At 41.3% G+C, this 26759-nt stretch overlaps 1 pseudogene; it reads left to right on the top strand.

The window, feature by feature from the left end:
• The first annotated feature begins 1681 nt into the window (after positions 1-1681).
• LOC113293529 overlaps positions 1682-26759 on the top strand; it is a 33162-nt pseudogene continuing 8084 nt past the window's right edge.

Below are 26759 nucleotides of genomic sequence, written 5' to 3'. Positions count from 1 at the left end.
CGCGTTCTCAGCTGTGTTTCTTTCCTTTTATACCTTCTTCACGCTCCAGAATATTGGTTAAGTCTTCCAATCACGAGCAGTACACGTTTAAACTCGTGTAAGTTTGTGTTTATCCTCCAACTCACTGTTTGGATTAAACCAAGTTATTCAGCCAAATTTGAACGAAACAAACACCCATACCAGCTTTTCTATGACATATCACATCTACCCATGAAGTTTCAGCGATTGAATCGCACAAAAACTCCTCCAAAATCCGATCGAAAAATCTGCCTGTGATAAAAAATATTTTCCCGCCAAAATATTTTTTTGAATTTGTGAAGAAGGTCACCCCTTATCCAGTGGTCTCCCCTTAGCCGTTGTTGGAGTCCGAATAACACATGTCCTTTGGGGTGCCTTAAGTAATTTTTCTGGGGTGTTTCCAGCATTTTTTCTGGGTTCCTCCGGCGAATTCTGGGGTGTTTTTAGTCTCTATCCTGGGGGTGTAAAACACCACTTTCGATCCAATTTCGCCGTAAGAGCTTATTTTTCCAAAAACATCTACAAAAACATAAAATAACACAATAAGTATTTAATCGAGTCTAACAATACAGAACATTGAGGATAAATTAGACACAAAAATGTGTCTATCAGTGTACTCCCCCTTTTGCTTGGTGTGGAGAAAATAAAACCCAACACCAAAAAAACCATTTCAGTTCAACATTTCTTCTTCTCGATCAATCCAGCACATAATCATCTCAATCAATCACTACCACCATCAAACCTTATCTGGAATCCAGATTCGTTCCTTTAACAACAACAACTGCTTCAAACCCTAATTTCCTTCTTTATCCCATATTCCTTCTTGAATCTTCAAAAAATCAACAGAACCCATCACAAATTGAACCATCAACTACTCTCTGTTAATTCAATTTTATCAAATCTCCAATTAAATTGCAGCGCCAATCTCCACTAAGTCTCTTCTTCATCTTAAATTGACAATTAACGATATTATCTTCATCTGCATCTTTCAAATCAACACCCATACCATCAAATCAACCCCTTTTTCTCTCAATTCAGATTCAACAGCAGCAACAACTGCTTTTCTTCCTTCTTCCTTTCTCAGATTCAAACAAAACCCTTTAATTCTCCATCACTTCTTCTTAATTCGTCAGCAGAACTCATCGATTTGTTTATAATGAATTGATTTTTATCGAGAGGAAAAATCGAGAGGAAAAATCGAGAAGAGGAAGAAGAAGAAGAGACACAAAGAGAGATACCGAGAAGAGGAGATTGAGATATTGAACTGTTAAAAAACGGAAACAAAATTCTAAAAATTCTAGGTTTAGGAATAATTTTGAAGGAAGAAATGGGTGCACGCCTGAACTTTTTTGTCGGTGGGTTTCACAGTGTCCAAAATTTGGAAAATGGGTGTGGCTGTAGTTTTCACTTGGAGTTTTTGTGCATGGATAGTGACACCTTTGGGGTTATGACTCGCGGCCCGTCATCTTTACCCTAATACGTACTTAAACCTAAAAACTAATTATCTAAAAACTTATTATCTTTAAATAAGTTTCGCAATTTAAATAAAAAAACTTACTCCTTACACTTCCAGAAAGTTACTTTTTATCTCTCTGATCTGAAACCACTTTGCGGATGATCATCTGGGATTGAAGAAGTTATTTGGGATTATTATTCCGAAGAAATGCATATAAAGCAGATTATTATCCAAGGGTTTAAGAGTTACAGAGAGCAGATTGAAAGTGAAGAGTTCATCCCTAAAGTTAATTGCATTGTTGGTGCTAATGGATCCGGCAAAACTAACTTCTTTCATGCGATTGATTTGTACTGAGGTTTGATAATTGTGAACACATAAATCACGAAGCTATCCACGTGTTCACAAACAATATTCGCATACATCCTAATTCTAGAATTGTACGTCGTACGCGTAACGGGATGATTATATTGATTCATCGACTCGAAGCCTTCGGGCTTGTCATTGTCTAGTCGAATATTATCATAAATAATGTTCGTATAAAGAAATAAATCAAGAATCAAGTATAAATATAAAGCATATGAAGTTTAACGCTGAATGTAAGGTGCTGAAATGTAAATGAGACAGATTTACGTGGTTCGGCACTAAGGCCTACATCCACGGGGTTTGGTGTTTCACTATGTACTGAATGGTTACAAGGATAGTCGAATGAATTTAGGATATACATAGGTCTGCGGAAGTAGGGGGATTACTTACTCTTCCTATTTCTCTCTCCTATCTTCTCCTCTAATTGCTCTCCAAAATGGTCTGCCCCTACTCTCTTAGTGGAGAGGGGTATTTATAGGGATGGAACGTGGGTCCCATCTCTGAGGTGCCGTTGTAATCTTATCTTCTTGTGCTTTGTGCCTACCACGCAGAGGTATTCGGCGTATGTCGCGGCCTGAGATTGAATACGAAGGGTTATCTTCGCTTCTTCCACGAGCTGATTGACACGTGTATATATCTTAATTTGGTATTTAATGCGGTTAGATGGATGTCTGCTCGTGTCAGACAAGTGTCTCTTTGTCTGGTCACATCTGTGTCAGCCAAACTTCCTCTCGGCCGTTGATCTGGGATCTTCCTCGGGATTGGGTGTGTTAACACGCAAGGGGTATTATCTGGTGCTCCTCTGATCCATCATACCTATGTGGTCCTCTATCCCTGACTGTCAGATCTGCTGACCGATGGCATCTTCTGATGAGATGCTTGCTATCATGTTTTGATGTCTCGCTTCGCATGCCTTCCACGTGTCTCTTTATGTACACGTGGTGGATGATGAAAGGTGTACATACAATTTGCCCCTCTTCTTCTAACTTGGCCATATTTTGCAATTTTGAAGAAGAAAGGTAGTCCTACACGTTTCCCACTTTGAATTAACTTTCCCCGTAACTGCTCCTTGGTACGAGGAGCAGTTATTGTCTTCTCTAGCTTCATAAATAGGAAAGAGAATGTGAAAAAAAAAACTTTTATCATTTTCTTGTCAGTGTTCATTCTCTTCTTGTTTTCTTTTTCTTGTTCTTTAGTCATTTATTATCACCGTTCTTGTGAGGAAGATAACATCATTCAATTTTCTGTTTCTTTCTTCTATTTCTTTCGTTCTTGATTGTTGCTGCCCCTGAAGCTGTTGATATCTCCGATCCCCCTTTCTTCGACTGCGGTTGGTGCTTGTCGTCCTCTTCTATACAGGTATGGGGTTATTCATCAGTTGTTCAACATTGATTTATTTGTGTATCTACCTGTTTGTCTCCTACTGCTGTGTTCTTGGTTTGGCGATGAAGATCATACATGTTTGTCTCCTGCTGCTGGGAATTATCTTCGTTCACTGAAGGAATGTTACCTGCGAAGCAAGGGAGAGACTATGATGACCTGCTATGTTCCAAATCCTGCTGAGAGAGAGTGGTACACTCCTCAGAATTTTAACAGTTCTTTTGGGGATTATGTCAAAAAAAGAAATCGTAAGCCGTGGAGTGTTAGTCTTCGTAATATTGCTACTCCCCGTGGTGAAATTCGTCTTTTGAGTGAGGTGAGTGATGCTAAGCTGAAGTATGTTCCTGGTACTGAGGGATCTGCTAAACGGAAACTCTTTCATGCTCGTGAAAGGATTAAGCGTGACCATGATTATGAATGGCATGCTACTGTTATTGAGGTAGTTGGTCCTTGGGCTTACGGATGGATTCCGGGTCCACGTGGTTGGCGTCCTTCTGAGAATAGCAAGCCTCGTGAAACTCCTCCTGCTTATTATGGAGATTTCTGTCCTTGGCGTCCGAATTTCGCGGGCATGAATTTTCCTTATGCTCTTGATGTCGTTGATGGAGATGAGGAGGATGGTTCTGGTGCTATCCATCCATCAAAGAGTGCTGCTGCTGCCAAGGTATAGTTTCTTCTTATATTCTCTATCTTTTTGCCCCTTTTTCCTTACTTGAAATAATCTTAATTTTTGAAGTGAGGGAAAAAATGAGCCTTTGTGGGATGTATACTGGTTTGTAGGTGTCGAAGAAGAAGAAACTTGGACCCAAACAATCTTCTACTGCGGTTATAGGTGAGGCTGAGGGTTATGAGGAGGTTACGAGTCCCGTAACCAAGGGTATGGTGAGGATGAAGAAATGTCCAATGGAGAAGAGCGTACCGACACTTCTCACCCTGATGACGAAGGTGGTAATGGTGAAGAAGAAGTTTCCGCGGGTGGTGATGGTGAGGCTGAAGTTGCCGCGGGTGATGATGGTGAAGAAGAAGTTGCCGCGGGTGGTGATGGTGAAGAAGATGTTGCCGCGGGTGGTGATAGTGAAGAAGATGTTTCCGCGGGTGGTGATGGTGAGGCTGAGGATAATATTACCGTTGGTGGTACTGGAGGGAGTGGATCTGCCCCTGTTGGCGATGACGTTGTTGGTGTGGGTACTCTGTCCGTAATTTCCCCATAATTTTCTTTTAGTAGGATATATTTCGCGGGGGAATCCTTTGATGTGACTGCTTCCATGGGTCTTGCCGAAGACTTCACATTGCTTTCCCCAAATGATGATTGGGATGTGCTTGGGGATCTTGGCAAAGAAGGTACCACTTATCAGCAAGCTGAGAACGCAGGTGGTCATGCTAAGGGTGGTAATGTCGAGACTTGCGCGGGTGAGGAGATAACCGCCAAGGGGAAGTCTACGGTTGAGTCTCCTTCCGAGGATTTCCCTTACTCGCTAATGCCTGAAGGTGAAGATGTCATTTTGGCTTGGTTGAGGAAGAAGAACCTGATGTTCGTCCCTAACCCTGCCCCTGTGGTATCTGGTGAGAAGAATTCTGACGCTTATACTCGTCGAATGATGCAATTGTCTTCTGAAGCCCGCGTTGCTGAGATGTGGGAGAAGAATCTTATATCTTCGGAAGCTAACCTAGTGGTTGACCCTCCCTCCTCTGTTGCTGATATGATGGCCATAGCTGATGGGTACCAGTACGGTTTTCCCCAGCAGCGTGTTTTAGAGGTAAATCCTTGTATTGTTCTTATGATATCCGCGCATTGTGTTCTTCGTGATATCTGATCCCTTTGGTATAATAATGTTTGTTGTTTGTGACGTAGATGATGAGGAGCGAACATTATAACCATGTTATATACCAATTCTTCAAAGCAAAGTCTTTAAATTTGGAGGCCAAGCTTCTTAATAGAGAAGAGGAATTGTCTGCGGCTGAAGTGGAAATAAATGAACTGAGGGGCCGTCTGAAGGAAAAAGAATAGCTGGGTAACGCTGAGGAGAGTCTTCGTTCAGAACTTGCTATAGTCCACAATGAATTGGATCAGACTCGTAGAAGTGTCTCGTCCTTCACAGGTTCGTATTTTATGGATTTTTCACTCCTTGTGATTCCCTATCTGTATTTTGGTGTTCTGTCTGAGTCCCCCACCCTATCTTCAGTGGGTGGAGTCCCCGAGTTGATATGGCTTCGGAAAGAAAGGGAACGACAGAAATCCCGTATTGCAGAGTTGGTGGGTAAGTTGAAGAGCGAAGCCGTAAAGTGGAATGCTCGTGCTGATGAGCACAACGCCTTAACAGCTGAGTGGCGTGAAAAGCGAACACTGATGGTTGATATGCAAAATAAGTACAATCATGACCGTTGTTTGTTTAATGGTACGCTGCTATGGACGCGTGACAACCTGCGTGATGCTCGAGAACATGCTTCGGACTTAGAGGCTAGAGTGCGCTTTTTGGAAGGAGAGTTACAACAGGCTCGTTCTTTCTTAGGCCCCGGGGTTAGGGATAGTATGTGCGTCTTTCCGAGGAAAGATATAATGCTAGGGCCGAGGTTGGTGCTCTTAGTAAAGCCCTAGCAGCGTCTCGAGCTGATGTTGCTCGCCAAGTGGAGTCTGAAAGAGATCTTGAAGTGAATGTGTATCGACTCCATAAAAGGATGGGGGAGATGAATGACGAAGTCAACCATCTTCGTCACTTGGATTCAATGAAGCAGGTAGACTTAGACGCGAGTCAATTTGCTCTTACGAACCTTCAAACGGATTATAAGAAACTATCCACGAATATGACTTTCTTGATGAGGCTCGGGACGCAGTTGTCAATGAGTATGAAGAGGCTTCGGCTAATGTCGAAGGTATAACCTCGTTTTATCGAGTGTGATTCTGTTATTTCTTCGTTTTAACCCCTTGGTATTTCTTGTTTTCAGCACTCGAGGGACAGCTTCACGCAGCAAATGATGAGCTTAAAAACTCAATCTGCCTTAGTGCAGCAGGAAGGACAAGCCAACTATTTCAAAGGGTTGGCCGCGTCTCGTGAGGAAGCAGCGGAGATTGCCTCCAAAGAGGCGGAACGCCTATCTGCATTGCTGTCTCAGGCCAACCAGCGGACCGCTGTTATCACTTATAAAGCTCGATGTCAGTTGGCTGAAGAGACCAACAAAGTCCTAGATAAGATTGAACTTGATCTTAAAGTCGAACATGGTCTTGTCAAGAATTATCCGCGTCGTCCCCTTCCCGCGCCCTTGCCTGGTTCTTCTGGGCCCTCTTCAGGTGGTAGCGTACCTTCATCTCGCAGAGACAACCCTGTTGATGGAGCTGTATCGTCCAAGTAGATTTCTTTTATTAGTCATAGAAAGTTGATCCTTGTTGATTATATAATTTCGGATCATTTTTTGATGTGTTTCCTGCTTTATCTTATTTGCTGAATCTTGTAATCAACTCTTTATGAAATGGATCATCCTTTTGGCATACCTGCGTTATCAATTCATCTTTTTATTTTAAGTATTGTGAAGTGTTAAACTAGAAATAACTTGTTTGTAAAAAGTTGAGAGTGTTTGGGTGCGACACCGAAGGTAAATACCTTCGTGATCGTCTTGAGACCTGTCACCCCCTGGCGAATCCTGGGCCAGAGGATTCCCAAACGGTGGGGGCCGAGGCAGCGTTCTAGGATATGGAATGCTTATTTGAAAATATTTACATGCACCCATTCCGTCGACCCGCTGCCTTAAAATTGGTTGGGTATCTCTTTCTGCTGGGTGCCTTCCCCCTGGTCTTACACTCATAGACACTGATAGGGGAGCCCTGAGAGATTGTAGATTAACTACTTTCCCCAATATTGTTAATTTATATGTAATGTACATGCGTTCATCCAGCGGGCCTTTTGACCATTTCGTTTGCTTGAAGATTTCCCAAAAAGTTTGTTTGATTGATAGGTTGAGGCCTGCTACTCCTCGTCCAGAGATAGAAACATGTAAAGCGGTTACGCTGCCTTCTTCTTCTGGTATTCTTCACGCAGATGCAAAGCTGCGCTGCTCCTATGGGTAGTACGGTTTGAGCCATTTAGCATTCCAAGGGTGCCGGAGGACCTCGCCTTTCAGATTGCGAAGATAGTAGGAACCGTTTCCCGCAATGTCGTGTATTATAAAAGGTCCTCCCCATGTAGGTGCTAACTTTCCCCATTTCTTCTCTCGTTGATACTGCGGGATTGTTCTTAGCACATACTGCCCTTCTACAAAATTTCGAAGCTTAACCTTTTTGTTGTACTCTCTCGCTAGTCTCCGTTGATAATTTTCCATCTTTTGCAATGCTGCTTCCCTCCTTCCTTCCAGGTCGTCCAGTCTCTCTAACATCATGTCTGTTGTGAGATTTTTCTCCCATGCTTCGGTCTTTGTGGTTGGCATGAGGATCTCTGTTGGGATGACTGCTTCAGCTCCATAAGTGAGGAGAAATGGGGACTCCCCAGTGGCAGATCTTCGTGTTGTCCTGTATGCCCATAATACATTGTGTAGCTGTTCACACCATCGCCCCTTGTGTTCGTCTAATTGCTTTTTGAGGATAAGGGCGAGGGTCTTGTTAGTAGCTTCCGCTTGTCCGTTGCTTTGAGGGTATATGGGGGTGGACTTGTTTTTCCTTATTTTGAAAGTGTCGAAGAGCATGTCTATGTTTTTCCCCTGTAATTGTTTACCATTATCGGACACGATTTCCGCTGGTATGCCGAACCTGCAAATAATGTTTTGGAATATGAAAGTAAACACGTCCACGTCTCTGATCCTGGCTAAGGCTTTGGCTTCCACCCATTTACTGAAGTAGTCCGTGGCTACTATCAAAAATCGTCTTTTCCCTGATCCTTCGATGAAAGGCCCAACGATATCTATGCCCCATTTTGCAATGGCCACGGACTATCCACAGAATTCAACGTTGTTGCTGGTGCGTGTATCTTTTTGGCGAAACGCTGACATTCTTCACATCGTCGGGACATTCTTGCAGCATCTTGTATCATTGTGGGCCAGTAATATCCTTGCATTTTTGCTTTGTCGGCTAGTGATCTCATGCCGCTATGATTCCCCGTCACCATAATGGATGTCGTTTAGAATTCGATGCCCCTCTTTCCTGGATAAGCAACGTAGTAACGGTCCGAGGAAAGATTTCTTGTACAGGATCCCATCCCGAAGATCATATCTTCCTACTTTGGAGAGTATTTTCCTGGTTTGTTTGTGATCCGCGGGTAAGGTTCCATCCTTGAGAAACGCATGGATCATCATTCTCCAATCATCTTCGTTGTTGAAATCTTCGTCTTGATTTGCTCTTGACAGGATATCTTCTTCGTCAAAATCGTCACGGATGTCTTCTCCCACCTGATCTTCGATATTTTCTTCCACTGTATCTTGATTTGTAGCAAAGGAAAATTGTGATGCAATCGAAGGCTCGTATACCCTTGTTATTTTGATAGCTTCGATACTCTTGTCCTTCAGCATGGATGATATATATGCTAGGGCATCCGCGTGCCTGAGATCCCTTCTGCATAAGTGCCGGAACTTGATGTTCGGAATTTGTGATGCCAATGTTTGGACCAAGGCCATGTAAGCTGAGAGGGTGTCGTCGTACACATTGTATTCGAGCCCTATTTGTCGTATGACAAGCTGCGAATCACTTGTCAGTCTTACATCAGTTACCCCCATCTCTATTATTAAGCGGAGGGCATGTACGACTGCCTCGTATTCGACGATGTTGTTAGTATGCTCTTTGAATTCTAACCTGAGTGCCTGTACGATCCTTTCTCCAGTTGGGGTGGTGATGACAATGCCTATTCCTGCCCCTTCCTTATTTTTGGAACCATCAACGAAGACTTCCCATTGTCTTTGACTCGCGGGTTCGAGGACATCAACTGGATCCTTGCTTTCCTCGTCGGCTTCTGGTATTCCCCTAATCTCTTCATCGTTGTCCAGGGGGAGGTCTGCTAAGAAATCCGCCAAAACTTGGGATTTTTGGGAATGTTGAATTTCATGAATGATGTTGAATTGGTCCAGGTGGGTGTTCCACTTGGCTATTCTACCTACTTTTCCCGCTTTTGAGGACTGCTTCCAGTGGTGCTTTGCATGGGACGCGGATGAAGTGAGTTAGGAAATAGGTTCTCAGCTTTTGAGTAGCCCATACCAATGCCAGGATGAGTTGTTCGATCTTTGTAATTCCTTTCCGCAGAATTGAGGGTCTTACTGACATAATAGATAGGTGTTCTATCTTCGTATTGGTTTTGACCAACACTGCGCTAACTGCGTCTTCTGTCGCTGCTATGTACAATGCCAAAACCTCATCAGGATCAGGCTTCTGCAGGATTGGAATTGAAGCCAGGTGTTCCTTGATTCTTTGGAAGGCTTCTTCGCATTCTGCGGTCCATTCAAACTTACTCCCTTTTTTGAGAATATTGAAAAAATGTTTGCATTTGTCCGAGGATCGGGCAATAAATCTGCCCAAGGCTGCTAAGGACCCATTGAGCTTTTGCACTTCTTTTAAATTCTTCGGAGATGGCATTTCCACTATGGCCTGAATCTTCGCGGGTCTACCTCAACCTCACCCCTTTTGTTACCAGATATCCGAGGAATTTCCCTGAGGTGACACCGAAAGTGCATTTTTCTGGATTTACTTTCATGTGATGTTTCCTCATTGCTTCGAAAATATCTCTCAGGTCCTGGTGGTGATCTTTGCGCAGCCTACTTTTGACGAGCATGTCATCAACGTAGACTTCTAGGGTACTACCAATCCATGGCCTGAAGATTGCATCGACCATTCTTTGGTACGTTGCCCCTGCGTTTCGAAGTCCAAAGGGCATTCTAGTGTAGCAATAAAGGCCATGCGGGGTGTAGAATGTGTGTGTAGTTGATCTTCTTCTGCCAGGGCTACTTGGTTGTAACCAGAATATCCGTCCATGAATGACAGCTCTTCGTATCCTTCCACTGCTTCAACCAGTTGATCTATGCTCGGCAGGGGATAGCTGTCCTTTGGACATGCCTTGTTGAGGTTAGTAAAGTCGATGCATATCCTAACCCCTCCATTTTTCTTAGGAACGACAACCATGTTGGAGATCCATGTAGGGTATTTGACTTCCTTGATGAAGCCTGCTTCTAGTAGTTTCCGAAGTTCTTTTTCCACTGCCTTACGATACTCCGGTGCAACTTTTCTTATTTTCTGCCTGAAAGGTGGCGTGCCTGGTTTGATGGGCAGCTCGTGTTGGATTATTTTCGGATCAATCCCCGGCATATATCCTAACTTCCAGGCGAATACATCCGTGTATTCTTTAAGTAATTTGGTTAAGGAATCTTCTCTTCTTTCGTCCATTATGGTCCCTACTTTGATCATCTTCGGGTTTTCTTCCGTTCCTATGTTGATTTTTTTTACGGGCTCCACTGGCGTGAACACCGGCTTCGGGTCCCCGAGGACTGGGACGTTTTTTAATTGCTATTTGGTATGTTTCTGTCCTTCGTTGGCTGCTGAAGTACTTGTCTCTGTGTTTAGGACATTATCATCTTTTGTCAAACCCCCTCCTGTGGTTTCCTTGAGGAACAAGTCTATGGCCTTTTCTTTCGCAGCTTCTTTATTTTTAATCCTTCGGGTTTTTCGCTGCTCTTCTTGTTCGTTGTTGATACGATCCTGAGTGGTCTGGCACTCTTGTGCAGAGACCCGATCTCCCTTGATTTCCATCACTCCCTCGGGTGTAGGGAACCTGAGATATTGGTAGTAAGTTGTAGCCACTCCCTTGAGTTTATGTACCCACTTTCGTCCAATAATGGCGTTATAGGGGGATGGGGCGTCGACCACGCTGAATCGTGTTTCTGCTTTAATGGGTCCAGCGCTCACCTGCAACACGATGTCTCCCAATGGCTTTGTGGGCGCTCCATTGAACCCGTAGATGGTGTAATAAGAGGTCATTAGCTGTTCATCATGGAGCTTCATCCGTTTGATGGCGTCGTAGAATAGAACGTTCACTGAGCTTCCCCCGTCTATGAGGATCTTTTTGAGGTTACATCCGGCCACTGGTAGTGTGAGGACCAAGGGATCGTTATGGTCTTCCATGTCTTCTTCGATATCTTCAGTATCAAAGATAATAGGTGCGTCCATCCACTCTTTGTGCTCGTCCACCTCTACGCCATCAATCTTATATAATTCGTAGTGGTCTTCGAACTGCTTCCGTAGCCTCTTTCTTATCTGCGCTGTAAGGGAGGGCCCTCCGGCTTCGGAACACGAGATGGTGTTGATTGTGCGGTTTCCCTCTGGAAGTTGGACTTGCTTGGTCCGTTTAGATCTGTCCTAGGTGACCTCCTTCCGTATGTAATGCTTGAGTTCGCCAGCATCAATCAATTTTTTGATCATTATTTTGAGGTTTTTGCGTTTCTCGGTCTGGTGTCCATTGAAGCAATGATACTCACAGTAATATTTAGACTTCTCGGTTCTTGGGGGATATTTTCCCTTAGACCATGGCCACTCCAAATTTTCCCTTCCTTTGATCTCTCGCAAGACCCGAGCGTAGCTAGCATTGAGCTTCGTATAGACCTGATCTTCGAATTTTCGATCGTCTTTTCGTCGTTCATCTCGTCGTTCCACTGAGCTATTTCTTTTAGCCCCGCTGGTTTGTTCTGTGGAATTGGTACGGTGAGACCTCTGCGTTTTTGCCCTCGGGTTCTCACGCTGGATTTCTTCAAGACGAGCGTACTTTTCAATAATTATTCGAAGATCTCCTTCTGTCTTAGGTACGCTTCCATGAATCTCAACAAATAGTGGACTCATTCGGTCTAATCCCCATTTGTAGCAGTTGATACTTACTACGGGATCCACACTCCCTATGGCTTGGCAGATCTTGTGTCATCTGTTGGTGTATTCCCTCGTGTTCTCCTTGTATCCAATTGCCAGAGAAATTTTTTTATCCATTCCAGTGTTGACAGCTTTGTTGTACATGTATGTCCTAAGGAATTTCTCTGCGAGTTGATCGTAGGAGTTGATGGAATCAGGTGGCAGGTTGTCAAACCAAGACAAAGTCGATCCCTTCAGACTTGATGGGAAATATCTACAGAGGACGGCGTCGTTCTGACTCCATCGGGCTAAGATACAGTTATAATACCGGATATGTGCCGTGGGATCACTAGATCCGTCGTAGCATTAAAAAGTTGGGACAAGGCACTTTAACGGAATGGGGGTATTTTCCAGGCGATGAGTTAGGGGTGTGGAGTTAGCTTCTTTCATCACCTCTTCAAGCCTTCCTACGTCTTGTCTGGCTTTTAACTACCTGATCTCAGCCATCATCTCATCACGCATCTCCTCCATTGCGCGGTAATATCCCATGTTTTCATGCTCAGTTGAGCGTTTCTTTCTTCGTCCTTCGCTGTCATAATAGTCTAACTCTTCGGTGGCATATTCCAGATCGGATGCACTGCTTCCCCTGGAGGAATTTGCTAGGATGATTCTTCAGTCTCGATTAGGCTCTGGTGCTTTAGAATTTGCTTCGTCCAGTTGTTGGCTAGTCTTCGTGCTTTGGGCAATCCTATCTTTCAAGTCTTGGTTCTCCCTGGCCAGAAGAGCTACGGCATCTGTGTAGACCTGTTGGCTCTTTTTCAATTATTCGAGCTCTACCATCAGTAGGTGGGACTGGTTTGATCCCTGATTGGGAGTTCCGGCTTGTACCCCTACGGCCATAGTTCCCCCTTCGTCTACTATGTGTATTAAGGGTGGTCGAGGATCAGCTTCAATCGTTGGTATCTCCAAGTTTGGTCCCCTCGGTTGAGCTTCCACCCGTGGTACTAAAACCACTGGTATGGTTTGATTCTGACCGTTGGTTGACGGCATTCCTAAGATTGGTGGATGTGCGGGCTGATGTGTCATAGATTCTGCCACCCCCTCTTTTTGTTGATGGATTTGGCTTGAAACCAAAGTCTTGTTAGCTTCTGTAGCCTGGAGGGCCGCAACAGTCTTCGTGGCTGCTGCTTTGAGAGCCGCGGCTGCAATGGAGTTAGTGTTCATAGGTGAGGTGATGTATGCAGCATCCTGCCTCTGAGTAGTTGTTTTAGCTTTGTCTCCTTTCTGCTTGTTTCGGGTCATGACCGAGGTAACCCTCGGTGTCTCCTTTGATGAGTCTTTGGTTTTTCCTGCCTCTAGTATCTTTTCCATTTTTAGTCTTTTTCTGCATAGGGGAATAAATAAAGAGAACCAAAGATATCCACGAGGATCGGGTTAGCGCCATTCGTACCCGCAAGAATAATGGAATAGAAGCAAATGAGCTACCCGAGGGCCTTAATAAAAGAGAAATGTAAAGACTTCACCGGTCTAGTTTTTGCAATACAAATCCTCTAATAAACGATCATGAATCTTGTTTTCAGACTAGTTTTGAAAAAGAACTCTTGAAAAGGCAGATCCGTCGCGAGGACTCATGAATCTGGATTATTAAGTCTTAGTTAAGGAAAACACCTCACGTGCAAATCTGTGATAGATAGCTGCGGGTTTGTATGCTTTGAAATGGTGTTTGTGAAAATGAAGACCATGAACCCAGAATAAAAAAGGTTTTGAAAGAACGCTGAACCCAGAATAAAAAAGTTTTTGAAAGCACGCTGAACCCAGAATAAAAAAGGTTTTGAAAGCACGCTGAACCCAGAATAGGGTACAACCATAATGCGCGTTTTAAGGTGAAATCACATGATAAGATAAATCTTTTACCGGGACATAGTCCCTGTTTCTAGCGCAAAATTGTGAACACATAAATCACGAAGCTATCCACATGTTCACAAACAATATTCGCATACATCCTAATTCTAGAATTGTACGTCGTACGCGTAACGGGATGATTATATCGACTCATCGACTCGAAGTCTTCGGGCTTGTCATTGTATAGTCGAATATTATCATAAATAATGTTCGTATAAATAAATAAATAAATCAAGAATCAAGTATAAATATAAAGCATATGAAGTTTAACGTTGAATGTAAGGTGCTGAAATGTAAATGAGACAGATTTACGTGGTTCGGCACTAGGGCCTACATCCACGGGGTTTGGTGTTTCACTATGTACTGAATGGTTACAAGGATAGTCGAATGACTTTAGAATATACATAGGTCTGCGGAAGTAGGGGGATTACTTACTCTTTCTATTTCTCTCTCCTATCTTCTCCTCTAATTGCTCTCCAAAATGGTCTACCCCTCCTCTCTTAGTGGAGAGGGGTATTTATAGGGATGGAACGTGGGTCCCATCTCTGAGGTGCCGTTGTAATCTTATCATCTTGTGCTTTGTGCCTACCACGCAGAGGTCTTCGGCGTATGCCGCGGCCTGAGCTTGAATACGAAGGGTTATCCTCGCTTCTTCCACGAGCTGATTAACACGTGTATATCTCTTTGGTATTTAATGCGGGTAGATGGATGTCTGCTCGTGTCAGACAAGTGTCTCTTTGTCTGGTCACATCTGTGTCATCCAAACTTCCTCTCGGCCGTTGATCTGGGATCTTCCTCAGGATTGGGTGTGTTAACACGCAAGGGGTATTATCTGGTGCTCCTCTGAGCCATCATACCTTTTTGCTCCTCTGTCCCTGACCGTCAGATCTGCTGACCGATGGCATCTTCTGATGAGATGCTTGCTATCATGTTTTGATGTCTCGCTTCGCATGCCTTCCACGTGTCTCTTTATGTACACGTGGTGGATGATGAAAGGTGTACATACAATAATGTTGGAATGTCTAATTTGTAATCTAGAGTTGTAGTTTGACTGAGTTGTTGAGAGCTGTAAATCATTAATAGAGGTTAAAAGAAAAATCTAGACAATGATTTAGTTTGTTGTGTGAATGGAGTTTGGTCTAGTCTTTGTTTAGCATAGTCTAGAGAAAGTGAGTTTAAGGTGTTAACGGTTTAGTCAAACTACTCTAGAGAACTCCAGGGAAATCAATGTATGTGTAAAAGAAATCATGATAAGATAAAGATTAGAAAACTCTAGAGAAAACTAGAGTGGTTGTAGTCGGTCTTGTACTTCCTATAAAGAGGAAAGAAATACACAGTTTGTACTTGAACAAGAACATCAATATAATCAGAGAGTTTGAGAGTTATTCTTGTTCCAAAACTAGGATCTCTATATGAGCAATGCTAATTCTATGCTCATATATCTCCATGATCATCAAACATTCTAAAAAACCAACAGATAACTTGCGGAATGAAGAGAGACATGGTCTTCTCCATGACGGTGAAGGACACCAAGTAATATCTTCCTTTGTGGAGATAGTGTTCGACAATTCTGATAATCGCGTGCATGTTGACAAACAAGAAGTGCGTTTGAGGAGAACTATTGGTCTGAAGAAGGATGAGTATTATCTAGATAAAAAAGATATCACCAAAACTGAAGCTATGAATCTACTCGAAAGCGTTGGGTTCTCTCGTTCCAATCCTTATTATGTTGTTCAGCAAGGAAAGATAACAACGCTGACATCAATGAAAGACTCTGAGAGATTGGATCTGCTAAAGGAAATTGGGGGCACTTGGGTTTACGAAGAGAGACAATGTGAGAGTTTGAGAATTATGCAAGAAACTGATAATAAGAGGAAGCAGATGATTCAAGTGGTTCAGTATTTGGATGAGAGACTAAAGGAGTTGGATGAAGAGAAGGAGGAACTGAAAAAATATCAGCAGCTTGACAAGCAGCGTAGATGTTTGGAATATGCCAATTACGATAAACAACTTGTTGATGCTAGAAAACAGTTGGAGGCGATTGAAGAGGCTTGCAATAAAGCTTCTGAAACATCATCTAAGATTTATAATGAACTGCAAGATGTCCATGAAAAAGCGAGTAATCAGACAAGGAAGCTAAAGATCTAATAAATGTATTCTAGTTTTGAAAAAAAAGAAAGAAGTTATAGAGAAACAGCGGACAGAGGCGATGAGGAAGAATGCGCAGGTTGATCTTGATGTCAGAGATTTAGAAGAGAGAGTTTCTGGGAGTAAGAGAGCGGAGGATAAAGCTTCCATGGAGCTGGATGCTCTTGAAAGGGAAATTAAGGAATCCAGAAATGAGCTGGAAACAATTCGAGTTTCGCATAATAATCAGATGGCCAAGCAAGAGGAAATAATGAAAGGAATAATGGACAGGGAAAAGGAGCTTAGATTTTTGAATCAAAAGCAAGGCCGTGTAACTCAGTTCACTGACAAGGTTGCGCGAGACGAATAACTTCAAAAGGAAGTTGATGATCTTGAACGAGTTCTTTCCTCTAATTTGGAACAGGTAATTGCTACTATGAATTACGAGCATACGATATTTTGGTGCGAGCAGGCCATATGAACTTCAGAAATGATAGCAACTTGACCAATTATACGTAAGGTATTTGTCTGCTTGAACCTGTAAAGGTAGTAACTGATTGCTACCACTTCCTTTTAAAGGAGAAAAAACTTCAAAATGAAATTCAGGACCTTAAATCTTGTTGGAAGTTAAACCAAGATATGGCTTTCGTTCGTGGATCAACATATGATGTTGATCCAGTCCGAATGGATCAACTGTTGCAGATGACGCAGTCAAGTTGGATCAACAGGAACTGTTGACACACTGTGCGATATTTGGAAGTTCGGGTTAACTAGAAGAGAAAGTTGTGTTGGTTGCTTGTTTTAGAGTTTTACTATGTTTAGAGTTTCTTTGTGTTTTTAGAAGTGTGCTTTATTTAGAGTTTGATTTTATTAGGTAAGTACTTTGAGTTATCATCAAGTTTGTGAGACTATAAGTTGGCTGTTAAGTTATGAGTTAATGTACACCAAATTGATTATCAATGTAGTCTTTTATTTGCTTCCGCGTGTGCTCTCCTCTCTCTTGCTCGATCCTACATTTGGTATCAGAGCAAGGTGAGAGGAAGAGGGAGGAGAGGAGCTAGAGTTCGAGAAGTTTCATAAGTTAGAGAGAATTGTTTTTTGAAGGTTGTCTGTGTTGCTGCGTTGGTGTGTCTTCACCAGGGTTCGAGATTTAAAAAAAATAAAATAAATGAAATTGTTGCCGATGTTCATGGTCATTGATCATCTGCCAGAGCTAGGAGATGAGTCGATGCTGCTACCCTGGTTAGTTGTGAAGAAGGCCTAAGGTATATCGCCGCTCCTTGTCGAGTCGTGTTCGTGTGATGTTGACGAAAAGAAGGACTTGGAGCAAGGTGGAGAATTTTTATTAAAGGAGAAAAAGTTGTGCGAGTTTTGATGATTAAAAAGATAGAGTTTGTCAAGTTGTATTAGGGTTTGAGAGAAGTAAAAAAAAAGGAAGAGGAAATAATGAAAGGGATAATGGACAGGGAAAAGGAGCTTAGCTTTTTGTATCAAAAGCAAGGACGTGCAACTCAGTTCACTGACAAGGTTGCGCGAGACGAATGGCTTCAAAAGGAAGTTGATGATCTTGAACGAGTTCTTTCCTCTAATTTGGAACAGGTAATTGCTACTATGAAGTACGAGCATACGATATTTTGGTGCGAGCAGACCATATGAACTTCCGAAATGATAGCAACTTAACCAATTATAGTAAGGTATTTGTCTGCTTGAACCTGTAAAGGTAGTAACTGATTGCTACCACTTCCTTTTGCAGGAGAAAAAACTTCAAAATGAAATTCAGGACCTTAAATCTTGTTGGAAGTTAAACCAAGATATGGCTTTCGTTCGTGGATCAACATATGATGTTGATCCAGTCCGAATGGATCAACTGTTGCAGATGACGCAGTCAAGTTGGATCAACAGGAACTGTTGACACACTGTGCGATATTTGGAAGTTCGGGTTAACTAGAAGAGAAAGTTGTGTTGGTTGCTTGTTTTAGAGTTTTACTATGTTTAGAGTTTCTTTGTGTTTTTAGAAGTGTGCTTTATTTAGAGTTTGATTTTATTAGGTAAGTACTTTGAGTTATCATCAAGTTTGTGAGACTATAAGTTGGCTGTTAAGTTATGAGTTAATGTACACCAAATTGATTATCAATGTAGTGTTTTATTTGCTTCCGCGTGTGCTCTCCTCTCTCTTGCTCGATCCTACATTTGGTATCAGAGCAAGGTGAGAGGAAGAGGGAGGAGAGGAGCTAGAGTTCGAGAAGTTTCATAAGTTAGAGAGAATTGTTTTTTGAAGGTTGTCTGTGTTGCTGCGTTGGTGTGTCTTCACCAGGGTTCGAGATTTAAAAAAAATAAAATAAATGAAATTGTTGCTGATGTTCATGGTCATTGATCATCTGCAAGAGCTAGGAGATGAGTCGATGCTGCTACCCTGGTTAGTTGTGAAGAAGGCCTAAGGTATATCGCCGCTCCTTGTCGAGTCGTGTTCGTGTGATGTTGACGAAAAGAAGGACTTGGAGCAAGGTGGAGAATTTTTATTAAAGGAGAAAAAGTTGTGCGAGTTTTGATGATTAAAAAGATAGAGTTTGTCAAGTTGTATTAGGGTTTGAGAGAAGTAAAAAAAAAGGAAGAGGAAATAATGAAAGGGATAATGGACAGGGAAAAGGAGCTTAGCTTTTTGTATCAAAAGCAAGGCCGTGCAACTCAGTTCACTGACAAGGTTGCGCGAGACGAATGGCTTCAAAAGGAAGTTGATGATCTTGAACGAGTTCTTTCCTCTAATTTGGAACAGGTAATTGCTACTATGAAGTACGAGCATACGATATTTTGGTGCGAGCAGGCCATATGAACTTCCGAAATGATAGCAACTTAACCAATTATAGTAAGGTATTTGTCTGCTTGAACCTGTAAAGGTAGTAACTGATTGCTACCACTTCCTTTTGCAGGAGAAAAAACTTCAAAATGAAATTCAGGACCTTAAATCTTGTTGGAAGTTAAACCAAGATATGGCTTTCGTTCGTGGATCAACATATGATGTTGATCCAGTCCGAATGGATCAACTGTTGCAGTTGACGCAGTCAAGTTGGATCAACAAGAACTGTTGACAAAGTGTGCGATATTTGGAAGTTCGGGTTAACTAGAAGAGCAAGTTGTGTCGGTTGCTTGTTTTAGAGTTTTACTATGTTTAGAGTTTCTTTGTGTTTCTAGAAGTGTGCTTTATTTAGAGTTTGATTTTATTAGGTAAGTACTTTGAGTGATCATCAAGTTTGTGAGACTATAAGTAGGCTGTTAAGCTATGAGTTAATGTACACCAAATTGATTATCAATGTAGTCTTTTATTTGCTTCCGCGTGTGCTCTCCTCTCTCTTGATCGATCCTACATTTGGTATCAGAGCAAGGTGAGAGGAAGAGGGAGGAGAGGAGCTAGAGTTCGAGAAGTTTCATAAGTTAGAGAGAATTGTTTTTTGAAGGTTGTCTGTGTTGGTGCGTTGGTGTGTCTTCACCAGGGTTCGAGATTTAAAAAAATAAAAATAAATGAAATTGTTGCTGGTGTTCATGGTTATTGATCATCTGCAAGAGCTAAGAGATGAGTCGATGCTGCTACCCTGGTTAGTTGTGAAGAAGGCCTAAGGTATATCGATGCTCCTTGTCTAGTCGTGTTCGTGTGATGTTGACGAAAAGAAGGACTTGGAGCAAGGTGGAGAATTTTTATTAAAGGAGAAAAAGTTGTGCGAGTTTTGATGATTAAAAAGATAGAGTTTGTCAAGTTGTATTAGGGTTTGAGAGAAGTAAAAAAAAAAGGAAGAGGAAATAATGAAAGGGATAATGGACAGGGAAAAGGAGCTTAGCTTTTTGTATCAAAAGCAAGGCCGTGCAACTCAGTTCACTGACAAGGTTGCGCGAGACGAATGGCTTCAAAAGGAAGTTGATGATCTTGAACGAGTTCTTTCCTCTAATTTGGAACAGGTAATTGCTACTATGAAGTACGAGCATACGATATTTTGGTGCGAGCAGGCCATATGAACTTCCGAAATGATAGCAACTTAACCAATTATAGTAAGGTATTTGTCTGCTTGAACCTGTAAAGGTAGTAACTGATTGCTACCACTTCCTTTTGCAGGAGAAAAAACTTCAAAATGAAATTCAGGACCTTAAATCTTGTTGGAAGTTAAACCAAGATATGGCTTTCGTTCGTGGATCAACATATGATGTTGATCAAGTCCGAATGGATCAACTGTTGCAGATGACGCAGTCAAGTTGGATCAACAGGAACTGTTGACACACTGTGCGATATTTGGAAGTTCGGGTTAACTAGAAGAGAAAGTTGTGTTGGTTGCTTGTTTTAGAGTTTTACTATGTTTAGAGTTTCTTTGTGTTTTTAGAAGTGTGCTTTATTTAGAGTTTGATTTTATTAGGTAAGTACTTTGAGTTATCATCAAGTTTGTGAGACTATAAGTTGGCTGTTAAGTTATGAGTTAATGTACACCAAATTGATTATCAATGTAGTGTTTTATTTGCTTCCGCGTGTGCTCTCCTCTCTCTTGCTCGATCCTACATTTGGTATCAGAGCAAGGTGAGAGGAAGAGGGAGGAGAGGAGCTAGAGTTCGAGAAGTTTCATAAGTTAGAGAGAATTGTTTTTTGAAGGTTGTCTGTGTTGCTGCGTTGGTGTGTCTTCACCAGGGTTCGAGATTTAAAAAAAATAAAATAAATGAAATTGTTGCTGATGTTCATGGTCATTGATCATCTGCAAGAGCTAGGAGATGAGTCGATGCTGCTACCCTGGTTAGTTGTGAAGAAGGCCTAAGGTATATCGCCGCTCCTTGTCGAGTCGTGTTCGTGTGATGTTGACGAAAAGAAGGACTTGGAGCAAGGTGGAGAATTTTTATTAAAGGAGAAAAAGTTGTGCGAGTTTTGATGATTAAAAAGATAGAGTTTGTCAAGTTGTATTAGGGTTTGAGAGAAGTAAAAAAAAAAGAAGAGGAAATAATGAAAGGGATAATGGACAGGGAAAAGGAGCTTAGCTTTTTGTATCAAAACCAAGGCCGTGCAACTCAGTTCACTGACAAGGTTGCGCGAGACGAATGGCTTCAAAAGGAAGTTGATGATCTTGAACGAGTTCTTTCCTCTAATTTGGAACAGGTAATTGCTACTATGAAGTACGAGCATACGATATTTTGGTGCGAGCAGGCCATATGAACTTCCGAAATGATAGCAACTTAACCAATTATAGTAAGGTATTTGTCTGCTTGAACCTGTAAAGGTAGTAACTGATTGCTACCACTTCCTTTTGCAGGAGAAAAAACTTCAAAATGAAATTCAGGACCTTAAATCTTGTTGGAAGTTAAACCAAGATATGGCTTTCGTTCGTGGATCAACATATGATGTTGATCCAGTCCGAATGGATCAACTGTTGCAGTTGACGCAGTCAAGTTGGATCACAAGAACTGTTGACACAGTGTGCGATATTTGGAAGTTCGGGTTAACTAGAAGAGCAAGTTGTGTCGGTTGCTTGTTTTAGAGTTTTACTATGTTTAGAGTTTCTTTGTGTTTCTAGAAGTGTGCTTTATTTAGAGTTTGATTTTATTAGGTAAGTACTTTGAGTGATCATCAAGTTTGTGAGACTATAAGTAGGCTGTTAAGCTATGAGTTAATGTACACCAAATTGATTATCAATGTAGTCTTTTATTTGCTTCCGCGTGTGCTCTCCTCTCTCTTGATCGATCCTACATTTGGTATCAGAGCAAGGTGAGAGGAAGAGGGAGGAGAGGAGCTAGAGTTCGAGAAGTTTCATAAGTTAGAGAGAATTGTTTTTTGAAGGTTGTCTGTGTTGGTGCGTTGGTGTGTCTTCACCAGGGTTCGAGATTTAAAAAAATAAAAATAAATGAAATTGTTGCTGGTGTTCATGGTTATTGATCATCTGCAAGAGCTAAGAGATGAGTCGATGCTGCTACCCTGGTTAGTTGTGAAGAAGGCCTAAGGTATATCGATGCTCCTTGTCTAGTCGTGTTCGTGTGATGTTGACGAAAAGAAGGACTTGGAGCAAGGTGGAGAATTTTTATTAAAGGAGAAAAAGTTGTGCGAGTTTTGATGATTTAAAAAGATAGAGTTTGTCAAGCTGTGTTAGGGTTTGAGAGAAGTAAAAAAAAAAAGGAAGAGGAAAATCGTTGACCACGTTGGAGTTTATTCCAAGTTTGCAGAGAAGAAAGAATTGAGTATTAAGAACAAATCGAGAGTTTGTTAAAAACCGAGAGGTCGAGTTTGTTGTTAGTTATCGAGATAGGGTAGAAGAAACCAAGTTTACTGCCAGTTTTTTTGTCATGGGTGAACACGAGAAAGAGATGAAGATGGTGATGTTTGATTATTCATCTGAGTAAAAGGTGGTCGCTGCAATGGTTCTAGATGCTAAACAAGTTCGAGAAAAATCAGTTGAAGACTGATCCGAATGCCGACGGTGGTTGTTGCTGTTGATTAGGTACCTTGTTGAGGACAGAAGTGATCGCTGTTGTGTATTGATGTTAAAAAAACATGAAGGCAGTGATGGTTGCTGTTGAGGGTTATGAATTGAATCTAGCAGTTAAGAGTTCAAACAAGATCTTGCTGAAGGTTAAGTGTGATGTTGTGAAGATTGATGGTGTTTGAATATGAATTATTTTAGAGATGGCAGTCGTGATGAAGACAGTAACTAAACAGGATGCTGTGATGATCAACGAAGATTAGGGTTATTTAACAATCACAGTAAGGAATTGTTACAGAAGTGTGACAGAGGAGTTGTTACAGAACAGTTACAGAAGAATTGTTACAAAAGTGTTGTTGCAGAAGAAGTTGTTACAGTAGAGTTGTAACAGATTAACAGAAGCGTGACAAAAGAATGGTCACAATTTGTGACAGCAAATGACAATAAAAATGTGTGATGTGTTCTGTCAGAGACGTTGCAGATAGCAGATTTAATGTTTGTTGACGTAAGAAGTTTTTGGGTAAGTGGTTGATTCGAAGGGTTAAGTCGTGGATTCGAAAAAGACGAAAGGATCAAAGTTGGTATTGTAGTCAGAGGATTTTTACAGTTTGATAGAGGATCAAAACTAGTATTGCAGTCAGGAGGGCTGGTACAGTTTGATGGATCAAAGATGGTATTGCAGTCAGGACTAGTACAGTTTGATTAAGGTGATCGAATTCAGAAGCTTAGAATGACAAGGAATGATTGGATGGTTAAGTTTGAGCTTAAGGGAGGATGGTATCGTATTAAGATCAAACATGAAGATTGAAGAGTTTGTGGCAGAAACTTGGAGATCTTACAAAGTGTGGGAGACTTTGTGTTAGTTATTGCTTGTGGCAGAAGCGTAACAAGGGAAAGATTGTGAGAGAATCTTAAAGAACAAAGAAGTGTGAAGGTTTCGCAACAATAGCGTGACTGGAACAAGAGAAGAAGAAAACAACAGCAAGGTTATGAAGAACGAGAAGTTAATCACCAGGTGGTGATGAGAGAGTGTTGAGTTTGAGACGTCACAAGGTTGTGAGCGTGAAACAAGATTGTAGGTGAGTAAAGTCTACAAGTTGTGTGAAGCAATCCCAGTGGGGATTTGGTTAGTGAAGTGAAGAAATTCCAGTGTGGAATTTGAAGAGTTGAAGTGGGTAAACAAGAGTTGAGTTTGAGCTACAATGCTCAATGAAGAAAGATGAAGTTAAGATATAATGCTTGGTAAGTTGAGTTAAAGAATTTGGTTTTGTGTTTGGTTAGCAAGTTGAATGGAGCACAAAGAGGTGTTTCTAGCTTGTTAAGAATGGTGTTCTGCTGCGATGAAGAATGTGAAAAGAAGTATGATGATTGCGGTTAAGCAAAAAGAAGAAGTTTTTTTTTTGTGAGTTAATGATGACGGAATTCTGGTTTGAGAAAAGACAAGAACGTGTTAACGTTTATCAATGTAAGAAGAGGAATAGAAAATGATAAAAGACAAGGACATGCAAACGTTTATCAATGGAAGAAGAGGGTTACGGAATTATCGTTTAATGATATCTTGGTTTAAGGGAGGATGTTGGAAGTTAAACCAAGATATGGACTTGGTTCGTGGATCAACATATGATGTTGATCCAGTCTGAATGGATCAACTGCTGCAATTGACGTAGTCAAGTTGGATCAACAGGAACTGTTGACACACTGTGCGTTATTTGGAAGTTCGGGTTAACTAGAAGAGCAAGTTGTGTCGGTTTCTTGTTTTAGAGTTTTACTATGTTTAGAGTTTCTTTGTGTTTCTAGAAGTGTGCTTTATTTAGAGTTTGATTTTATTAGGTAAGTACTAGTGATTATCAAGTTTGTGAGACTATAAGTAGGTTGTTAATCCATGAGTTAATGTACACCAAACTGATTATCAATGTAGTCTTTTATTTTCTTCCGCGTGTGCTCTCCTCTCTCTTGCTCGATCCTACAAATATGGATCTCAAAAGCAAGTTGTATACATTGAGGAACAAGAAACGGAGTATAAGAAGCTGGAATCCTGCATTTCAAAGAATCAGGATGCCTTTTCCAGTTTAAAGGAACAAAGGGATAAATTACAAGACAAAAGAAAGTATTTTTTATACTACATACATATAATGCCTGAAATTAGTCCTCTATGACTAAGTCATCTATCGGAGTTTCAGGTCATTGTGGGAGACAGAAAGCGAACTTTCTTCAGAAATTGGTAAGCTCAGGTCAGAATATGGAAAATCTAAAAAGAACCTTGAACATGCTACTCCTGGTGTAAGTAATTTCTTGAATACTTTGTATCTTTTCTCTGCTTCATGTTTTTTGGAAGAAGAATTGTAACTAGGCATCTCCTTTCCTGAATCAAATTGTACTATTTGCTTTGGTTATCCTCAAGTTGTACATCAATTATTGGGTTCGCTTAATTAGTGTTTGGTATTACTATCATAGATCCATACATGTTGAGGCCCTTGCAAGAAACTCTACCATGTGAACATGCTGTCACAACCGTAATCATCTCAATTAGCCTCCGGGAAAGTGTGAGGTTCTACCGTAAAAAATACGTACACCATATATTGGTGCATGTGACGAATTGTTATGTGTCACTAAAAAAATCCTACTAGTTATTTCCAAGGCTGTAATTCTGGTAAAAAATTATCTGTTTGTATTTATTCCTACTTGATTGGAGACACTAGTAATATGCCAATATTTTGTTTCGGGATATTAGAAGGGGATTGGATTCTGTGAAAAGGCTTCGTAGAGATCACAATATTCAAGGAGTGTACGGTTCAATTATAGAGTTGCTTGAATGTGAAGACAAGTTTTTCACTGCTGTTGAAGTAACTGCTGGAAACAGCTTGTTCCATGTAGTGGTTGAAACGGATGAAATATCCACCAGATTAATTAGGTACCTTAATTCAGAAAAAGGAGGACGTATCCAAACAATGGTGATGTTGTACCAATGTTGAAAAAACTTAAATTCAATCCGCATCACACTCCAGCATTTCAACAGGAATTTGCTAGAACTGTCATTTGTAGAAACTTGGATGTTGCTGCTAAAGTTGCTAAGGTGCACGGATTGGACTGCATAACGCTGGAAAGGGACCAAGTAAGCAAGAAAGGTGGCATGACAGGGGGATTCTATGATCATAGGCATTCAAAGCTCAAGTATATGGCTGCTGTTAAGAAAAACGATAAGGCCGTCACCAGTAAACAAGAGGAGTTGAACAAACTTATATGCGAACTTGAAGTGACAGACCAGGAAATAACGAAACTTGACAGTGAAAAGCAGAAGGTTGATGCTGAGCAGTCCCATAACAAGTCAGAGCTGGAGCAAATAAGGCAGGATATTTTAAATGCTAAGAAGCAGAAGGAAGCGATTTCTAAAGCACTTCAAAACAAGGAAAAGCTGCTTGCAAATGCCCGTACACAAATCGACCAGCTCCAAACTAGTAAGGCCATGAAACAGTCTGAGATGGGAAGAGAACTTATTGATCCCTTGTCACTGAACGAAAGAGAGCTAGTAACACGGTTGAATCCCAAAATCACCGAACTGAAAGAAAATCTCATTACTTGCAAAACAAACCGGATAGAGACAGAAACAAGAAAAGGAGTTCTAAGGCGGAAACAAGAGTTTAAGGCCATAATATCGTCCTCGGACCCTGATACATTGCTTGGAGAATTCGAGCAGAAGAGACACGATCGTATGAAGGCCAAAGAATTTTTTGATGATGCAATACAAAGGCTGAACAGAGTTTCGAAGAAAATTGATGAAAACATAAAGCTAATGAAAGATATCAAGGAGGAGAGAAATAAATTAAAAGCTCACGAGGAAAACTATGAGCGTGCGCTTCAGGAGTCGAAAGATTTGGATCAGCAACTACTAAGCAAAAGGAATAATTTTCTAGGAAAACAAGAAGATTGCATTAAGAAAATCAGAGATTTGGGTTCTTTTCCCGCAGACGCCTTCGAAAAGCCCAAGAACATCAAAGAGGAATTACAACAGTTTAGCGATGTCAATTATTGGAAATATGGGCACCCATTGTGTATGTGCATGCCCAAAGTCCATCTTGGGTGGATGAGTAAAGTCATATGCTTGACTTTATCAAAGGAAAAATCCTTCTCCAACTAACCAAGTCATGATGAAACATGTGTGTTGTTTCTTGCCACCATGTATTTGCATGAAGCTAACAAGTGTTTGATCACTTACTCCATGTGTTTACTCGATGTGTTTACTCCATGCTAAAAGAGTGTTAGAACTTGCTCCAAGTGTTTG

The sequence above is a fragment of the Papaver somniferum genome, chromosome 7, assembly GCF_003573695.1.
Source record: "Papaver somniferum cultivar HN1 chromosome 7, ASM357369v1, whole genome shotgun sequence".
NCBI lineage: Eukaryota > Viridiplantae > Streptophyta > Magnoliopsida > Ranunculales > Papaveraceae > Papaver > Papaver somniferum.
The sequence above is the reverse complement of the archived record's forward strand: the minus strand, read 5'-3'. Positions and strand labels throughout refer to the sequence as shown.